At 34.9% G+C, this 8,588-nt stretch overlaps 1 pseudogene; it reads right to left on the bottom strand.

Annotated features, from left to right (window-relative positions):
• The window catches only part of LOC107024741, a 17,612-nt pseudogene extending 9,772 nt beyond the window's left edge, over positions 1-7,840 (bottom strand).
• Positions 7,841-8,588: the final 748 nt, after the last annotated feature.

Below are 8,588 nucleotides of genomic sequence, written 5' to 3'. Positions count from 1 at the left end.
CGAAAAGTTGTTATTTTTTCCAAAAGACACAACTTTCTGGATAAAATGGGTCTGAACAGATTTCACTGAACAGACATGTTCCTTGCTGAAAATGGCTATAAAAGGAAGTCAATTTTTTATTTTTCAAACACTGAAAATTTTTCTTTCTCTGCATTTATTTTTTTCTCTCAAATAAAATCAAAGTAGTGTCGATCGACTGAGTCTGTGTGACTTGTTGTTGTTTTTAAGTTCGTTGAAGTTAAAGAAGTTTGAGGTAGCGCTATTTCTTTAACAGGTTTAATCCGTTTTATCTTGGGGGAAATTAATCCATAACCTTTGGTACAGTGAGGGGATTAAATTTCTTAAGGACACACAGTAGTTTCTGTGGACTCGGATTAATTCTTGTATTTTATATTTTTTCTGCTTCATCTTATTTCTGTTTCTGTTTATTAACCTTATAAATACAGGTTATTGTAAGAATAACAGTGTTTACTTGTGTGAGTAGTTGCTGCATCATATCACGTAATTCCACAGTTTCGATAGCCTCATCAAGTACCCTTCACCATTGTAGCCAAGGAAAGAGTGGCTCTGATACAAATGTTACTCGATTGCAGGAATTTGCAATGAATTCGAGGACCGAACAACTGTTTCAAGATTTCTTGAGAAAACAGTTAGTAGTGAAGAAGAAGAAGAATTGAAAGAGAGATTAGAAAGACAAGGGTATTCTGTGTATTTCCTATCATGTATAAAATTGTATTACACTTTATATAGAATTGAGAATACAACTGAAATGGATTCAATTCGTTCTAACTAATTCAGTTATTTTGATTTCTGTGCCCAACTAACTAAATTTAACTACATCTATCACTAACTAATATATGAAATCTCTTTTTCATGTAATAGTAAAATCTGTCCGCCAAGGCTTGGACAAATAGAAGAAATTACAAGTATTTTTACCTCTGATAGATTTATAGGAAATCAAAAGAGCAATGAAGGCAAAATATGGAAAATTCCTCAGTGAATTTCATTGAAGAAGAATCAGCTACTTATCCTAATACAAAATGACAGAAGTGTAAAATAATCTAACGAGATAATAAACTTCCAACAAACTTTTTACACCTTAAAAATTCTACAAGAAGCATCTAAGAAATGAATATTATGCTATGTACAAAGATGATGAAGTATAATGGTCTATGAGTGGTGGGCTTTCTTAATTGAAAATATTGATCTGAATGTTGGGTCTTGAACATTGGGTTGAATTTGACTTTTGTGAGCAGCTCTTGTGACCCATTCCTCTTTATTTTTAATTGTGACTTGGACCTGGTTCTCATCATCATTCTCAACACCCACCCTCAAGTTGGAGGGGATAGAGACGACACCAAACCTGCCCAGAAGTTTGTGGTGTGAAGGCTGACAAAAAGGTTTGTTTAAAAGATCTACAAGTTGAGATGGGGCTGGAACATAGGAAAGTGAAATCAAGCTCACGAGAAATTGTTTTCGAATGAAATGACAATCAAGTTCCACATGCTTCGTTCGTTCATGAAATACTGAGTTCTTGACTATGTGTATGGCGGCCTGGCTATCATAATGAGTAGGAATGACAACCAGGAATGACAATCACAGTGAGAAGACCATATGAATGTTTGTAAAATAGGGAGTAATCATTGAGAGAAGGAATGAATCCTTAGAACTGTAAAGCAGCAGATAATCTTGCAAACCATTATCGAGAAGCTTGACGCAAACCATAAAGAGATTTTTTAAGTCGACATACATGGGATGGACCAGGTCTATCCAAGCCTGCTTGATATTTCATGTAGACCTCTTCATTGAGGTCTCCATAGAGGAACATATTATTCACGTCAAATTGATAGAGAGGCCAGTCCTTCTTGGCAGCAATGGCTAAAAGACAACGGATTGTATCATCTTTACAATAGGTGAATAAGTCTCAGTAAAGTCAATTCCAGCTCTTTGAATATAACAACAGACCACAAGTTGAGCCTTGAGTCTTTAATGCTTCCACTCAACAACATCTCAAGTTTTGTTGGCAATTAAAGTCTTGAACTCATCCATAGCCTTCTGCCAACCTGGGTACAAAACATACTGTGAGTAGCTATTAGATTCAACGATGGGAGAAAAAGAAGTGACTATTTGTTGGTTAGTAGAAGATAAAGTTGCAAAAGGGAAGGTATGAGGATGAATCAAAGGAGAGAAATAGGAAAAAGTAAGATCAGCGAGGAAAACATTGTTGCAGTGATAATCATTCAAGTAAAAAGGATTTTTGCGAGTTTTGGAACATCTTCGAGGTGGAACAGGAAGAGGAACAAATCGAATGTAACCGGTTGCCAAACCGGGTCTATGGATGGAGGAACTAGTAAAATCCACAACATCAAGTTGTGTTGGAGGGATGTTGATTAGAGGATTCTTAGGTGGATTAGGATCATCACAAGGATTGTCTTATACTAGAAGAGAGGGAGTTGAGGAAAATATAGGAGGGCAAAAGGAAGTGGATTTGAAGGGGAAAAAAACTCATGAAAATGAACGTCCCTTGACATAAAGATCCTTTTAGAATCTATAGACAAAAGTTTCTATCCCCTTTGTCCAGTGGATACCCCAATAAACACAAGGAACAACTCTATGGGAAAACTTGAATCAATTTTGAGTTAAAGTAGAAGCATAACAAAGGCATCCAAAAGCCTTAAGGAACTGGTACTTAGGAGGAGAATCAAACAATACTTTATGAGGAGTTTTTCCATTGAGGACCCTAGAGGGGAATCTATTAATTAAGTAAGTAGCAGTGAAAAGACATTCACCCCAGTAAGAAATGGGAACATTAGATTGAGACAACAATGCTCTAGAGGTTTCTAAAAGATGCCTATTCTTTCTTTCCACTATTCTATTTTGTTGTGGAATGCAAATGCAAGATGCTTGATGTAGAATATCCTGAGTAAGAAGGAATTCTAAGGCAATAGTTCCCTTTCCCAATTCTAGAGCATTGTCAGACCTGATGCATTTGACTTTGTTGGTAAGCTGTTTTTGGACCATGTATATATATTATTTCAACATTGTGAAAGCATTAACTTTGGTACTCAAAAGGTAGGTCCAAGTACACCAACTAAAATTATCTACTATGGTGAGAATATATCTAAAACCATTGTAGGTTGAATTCTTATAGGGATCTATGTGTCAATATGAATCAATTCAAATATTGTCTTTGCTTTGATTCTACTTATAGGAAATTGTAATTTAGTTTGCCTGGCAAGAGTAACAAATATCTCAAGCATAGTCAGAATCATATTTAGAAAAGCTAAACAATATACTCAATGATGAAACAGGGAGATGCCCAACCTTACATGCGATAAATGGAAAAGAGAACTATTGTTACTGGATAAGGAATTACAAGAGGAAAATTTATGAGTAGACAAAGAAATTGCAGATTTCTTGGTAGGACTTTCAGACTTGAGGCTTGAAGAGAATAATTGACAGAAGCCATTCTTAACTTCACCAAGAACCAGAGGCCTCTTCATTGAAGGGGCCTGAAAAATGCAAATAGAGAATGAGAAACTGACTAAGAAATTTAGTTGAATGCACATATTATGTAAATATAAAAGATTTAAATTAAATGAAGGAATATAGAGAACATCATGAATGAAAAGATCAGGGAGAAGATCAACAATGCCTGAATGGGTGACTTTTACACTAGTGGATGTAGAAAAAGTAACATTGATGGGCTGAGGGAGAGTTTCAAGGGAATGAAACATGTTTGAATCACAACAGATGCATTGATATGCACCCGAATCTAAAATCTAGGGTTTAGAGTACAATGAGAGTGAACATGAGACAAAATTGTTACTAGCACAAGCTACCATTGCACTGAGGTCAACAGGGTTAGCATCTGGTTGAATGACCTTAACCTGATTCAATAGATGAACTAGCTGAGAAACCTATTCCTGAGTCAACTAACCTCCAACATTGCCTACAAAATTAGGGAGAGAATTGGGAAAATAAGGTAAATCAGATGGTAGCACAACATTGCTCCTGAATGTATTTATCCCTCTTGCTCTTTGTGAACTTAAAATCATTGGGAAAACCAATGATTCTATTGCATTTGTCAACTGAATGTCCCATTTTCTTGCAATGGGAACAAATCAATGATGAATTACCCTTCTTAGTCTTGTATTTAGGTGTTTGGACCTGTTTCCATGTCCAGGATATTGAGATGGTCCATTCCCATCAGGCATCAAATAAGACGAATGATTTCCTATAGGATAAAAAGAAACAAATATCTCTCTTTGTTTCTCATCTTGAACGAGAAGAGAGTAAGCAAGACTGACAGAGGGCAAGGGAGAAATCATCAAGATGGTGCTTCTTACAACAACATAGGCCTCACTCAATCCCATAAGAAAGTGAATGGCCCTTTCATCTTTTTGTGCCTTCATTATTTTTTCTTTTCCACCATAATAACAAGTGCATGAACATACGGACTTAGTGTTTAAGGTGTCAAGTTCATCCCATAACCTTTTGATTTTGGTATAGTAAGCTACGATGTTGAGTGATCCTTGGAAGAAATCACTCATCTCTTTTTGTAGGTGAAAAAGCTGGGCTCTTTTTGATTGCCCAAACCGGATTTCGAGATCATTCCAAAGTTCTTCATCTGTTTTGAATTAGAGGACACTATCAACAATATCTCTAGAGAGTGAGTTCAACAACCAGCTGGTGACCATGTTGTTGCACCTGTTCCATGGCTGCAGATTTGGGCTACCTGCAACAGGACTCTTGCAACTTCCATTATTGAATCCAACTTGTTTTTAGTTGAGAGAACGATGAGCATGGATCTTATCCATCCTCCATAGACCTTTTCTTCAAAAGTGGAGTTCACCAAGGACATTCCTGGTGAATTAGAGGGATGAAGGAAATAGGGACTGCTTTGATCCATAATCTTGGATACAACAGTGGCAGAGCTTAACTCAGTGGTAGAAGAATTTGTAATTGAAGATATGGAGATTGAAGGATCTTCAATGGTGCTCTAATACCATATATGAAATTAGAAGATTAATAAAGGCAAAATATGGAAAATTTGTGAGTGAATTTCATTAAAGAAGACTCAACTAATTATCCTAATATAAAATGGTAGAAATGTAAAATAATCTAAAGAGCTAACAAACTTTGTACACCTATACAAATTCTAGAAGAAGTATCTATGAAAAGAATATTATGCTTTGTACAAAGATGATGAGATGTAATAGGCTACGAGTGTGTGGGCTTTCTTAATTGAAAATATTGATCTAAATGTTGAGTCATGTACATTAGGTCGAATTTGACTTGAGCCTTGATATCTAATGCTTCTCAATCCACTTCATCTTCACTAGGCCAGACCATTAATGGTCTATTAAGGATATTGCATATAATAATTTAACCATTAACCCTATACATCAACGACAATTCTAGATGAATTATAACTATCAAAATCAAGGAAAATATTGTATGCTTCACTCTTACCACACAAATACCTGACTTTCAGAAATATTTGCTAATATTGAGACTTGACTTGACAGATTTACTAACTTGAAATAACTGAAAAGGTTAGTTGACATGAAATATTGACTTGACGTATTAAATAATGTGACATTAGACATTGTCCTTGTTAGACGTGTAACATGAGGAAGTGCTCATGTTAGACTTTGTCAAAACAATTTTGTAGTACGGAATTGGTCCGAGTGAGCAAGACTGATCCCATGAAAGGTGAAAGAAGAGAAAAAACGAATGGATGTGCAGGAAGCAGCTTGTCATAGGCCTCCAATCTGATGATTTATATCAAGAGGGTGGAAAAGGAAAAAACAAACATGATGCGAATGCTAAGACAAAGGTTGGTTTATAACAGAGTCAGAAAAGTAAAATCATTTCGAGCAGAAGACTAGCTACTTCCATCCATTTATAAGTTTCTTATGCCAGATTGATATGAAGATCATGATGTCTTAGAGGCTATAGGGAGGAAATTCTTAGAATAATAGTCAGAATTAATGTGGAAAAGATAGCATTAGGAGACTGATAAAGAAGAAAAATACAGAAGTAAAAGCATGGAATTCGACAAGAAAAGAAACTCAATGAAGCTCCGTCACATGAAATAGAATTTCATGTGCAAGAGTTTGCACCTATGCACACCGTGCACGGAGGATATAATTTGACCTTTTGAGGATAACTTGGTTGAATATTTGAAGGACATAAAAGCTTTTCTCACAATTTGCATCCTTTTCTTTTGGTATCTTTCTAGAACTTTTTTCCCCAATAATTAAGGGCCAACCAGCAAACCAAAGTTTTTGGAGTTGGAACTCGATATCAAGATGTTGATCAAAGGAAAGAACAAATAGTACGCCCTTTCAACTTCTATAGAAGTACTTTCTAGTTCCAAATAACTGTTCTATAAAATTTTGTACAACCATCTAATTAGTTGATAAAGTATAAATATCATTTGTCAAGAGTTAATAAATTCATATTAACAACATTAACATGCTATAAAATAGTGAGACTTGACCCTTTTTTTAGAAGGCAATACTTGTATTACAATAACACTAGGAAAGGTAATGGTGTGACATGACATTTTTTTACTTATCATAAAGGTTCAAAACATAAAACTATTTTTCTCTTTTTCTCAACATAAACTGTAACACAAATTTGATGCACTACCAACAAAAAATCTGTTATAAGTTCAGAAAAAAATATGAACATGGCATAAGTATATATAAATATAGAGAAATGTCATGAAATCTTCAAATAATTAACCAAATCATCTAAATTACCTGATTCTTGCAATTTTCACCACACTGACAGTATCCTTGTGTACACTCAGTGCTGGTCAGTAAATTTAAGCATCTTTCTCCATAAGCAGTTTCAGGATCATTGACATTATATTTGCATTCACAAACAGCAACGTCCTCTTCTTTAAGTTTCTTATGCATGTATGACATTAGAACAGTCCAATTAAAATTGACTATCTAAAGCAAGATTATGACAATAAAAAACTGTTAATCTCCAAATCAAGGCACATATCTTTTAGGGTACACATTTTCTCTCCTTTTTCTGTGATTATTTTGAGATTCAAGTTAAGAGACCAGAAGCTTCAATCTTGGAAGACAAAAAGCTATAAACCACATAATGAAGAAGTATGGCACAAAATTTTCTTATAGAACAAAGAAAAAGATGAACATAAGCATTATAAAAAACATTAGTTTCAAGTAACGAAAAATTCTTCTTTTAAGATTGGACAAATAATCATAAAATGGAGTTCAACTTTCTTATTTTGATCATTTTCCTTCCAGTGAAATTATATCTCATGACATCCTTGGCAGATCATGGAATAAGGTGCACTAGTCAAAACAAAGTTTAATCTCTTAAAATAAACGAACTAACTTTTTGGACCGCGAGTATAATCAATATGATATCCAAGTAGTTCTAACAATTATAAATGAAGACACAATAATTCATAAGTCTAAGCAACAAGTGTATGAAAATAAACTTGCGTTTAAGGATTATTAAAAGAAATAATGCGGTTAACTGGAAAGGAGACCATCATAACAAAAAAAAAAGCAAGGAAAGGGATTGGAGCTCACTTTCTCCCTAGAATCTCATTCTGAGTTATATGTACAAATGACGTTGCTCCTTCCGGCAGTTGGACCTTCATTAAAGGAAAAATAATCAATTCATCCCATGACTTGATAGAAATAGACATTTTGTAATGAAAAATCACTTATAGTATAAGCAAAAGGGTTGAATTTCTTACGGCGGAGGCTCTCTGTAATTGGGGACCTAAAGCGAATTTTGACATTGCCTCTGCGAAATTTGACATTGCCTCCGGGAAATTTGACATTGATATAAATAGGCATATAATAATGAAAAATCACTTGCAATAGAATCGGATGTACTTTGAACATTTAATTGATTCTATGTATTTGGGAAAAGAACCCATGGAATTTAGAACTGAAATGTGAAAAAGAAATTTTATCGGATGAAATTTGACATTGCCTCTGCGTCGCGGAGCTATCCCTCAGATTTGGGGAAATTTGTTTCACGTCACAGAGCCGTCACGGTGTGTTTTGCCTCAAATGTCATTTTCGAAAATTAATTTTAAATGTCTCTCCGCGTCGCAGACCCACCCTCAAATACTGTTTTGCAGTCTTTTCTCATGTTTAGCTATCTAAAATCATTCCTAAACATCTTGAGATCTTTCCAATCACAAATCTTGAATCCATAATTCAATTCAAGGAAAGCTAAGAAGTTAGCTTTCCTTGAATTGAATTATGGATTCAAGGATTGTGATTTGTGATTGGAAAGATCTCAAGATGTTTAGGAATGATTTTAGATATTTAAACATGAAAAGAGACTGCAAAACAATATTTGAGGGTGGGTCTGCGACGCGGAGAGACATTTAAAATTTATTTTTGAAAATGACATTTGAGGCAAAACACACCGTGACGGCTCTGCGACGTGAAACAAATTTCCCCAAAACTGAGGGATAGCTCCGCGACGTGGAGGCAAAGTCAAATTTCATTCGATAAAATTTATTTTTCACTTTTCAGTTCTATAAACTCCATGGGTTCTTTTCCCAAATACTTAGA

This window comes from Solanum pennellii, chromosome 7, assembly GCF_001406875.1.
Source record: "Solanum pennellii chromosome 7, SPENNV200".
NCBI lineage: Eukaryota > Viridiplantae > Streptophyta > Magnoliopsida > Solanales > Solanaceae > Solanum > Solanum pennellii.
Note: the sequence above shows the minus strand (reverse complement) of the source record. Positions and strands in the feature narration are given on the sequence as shown.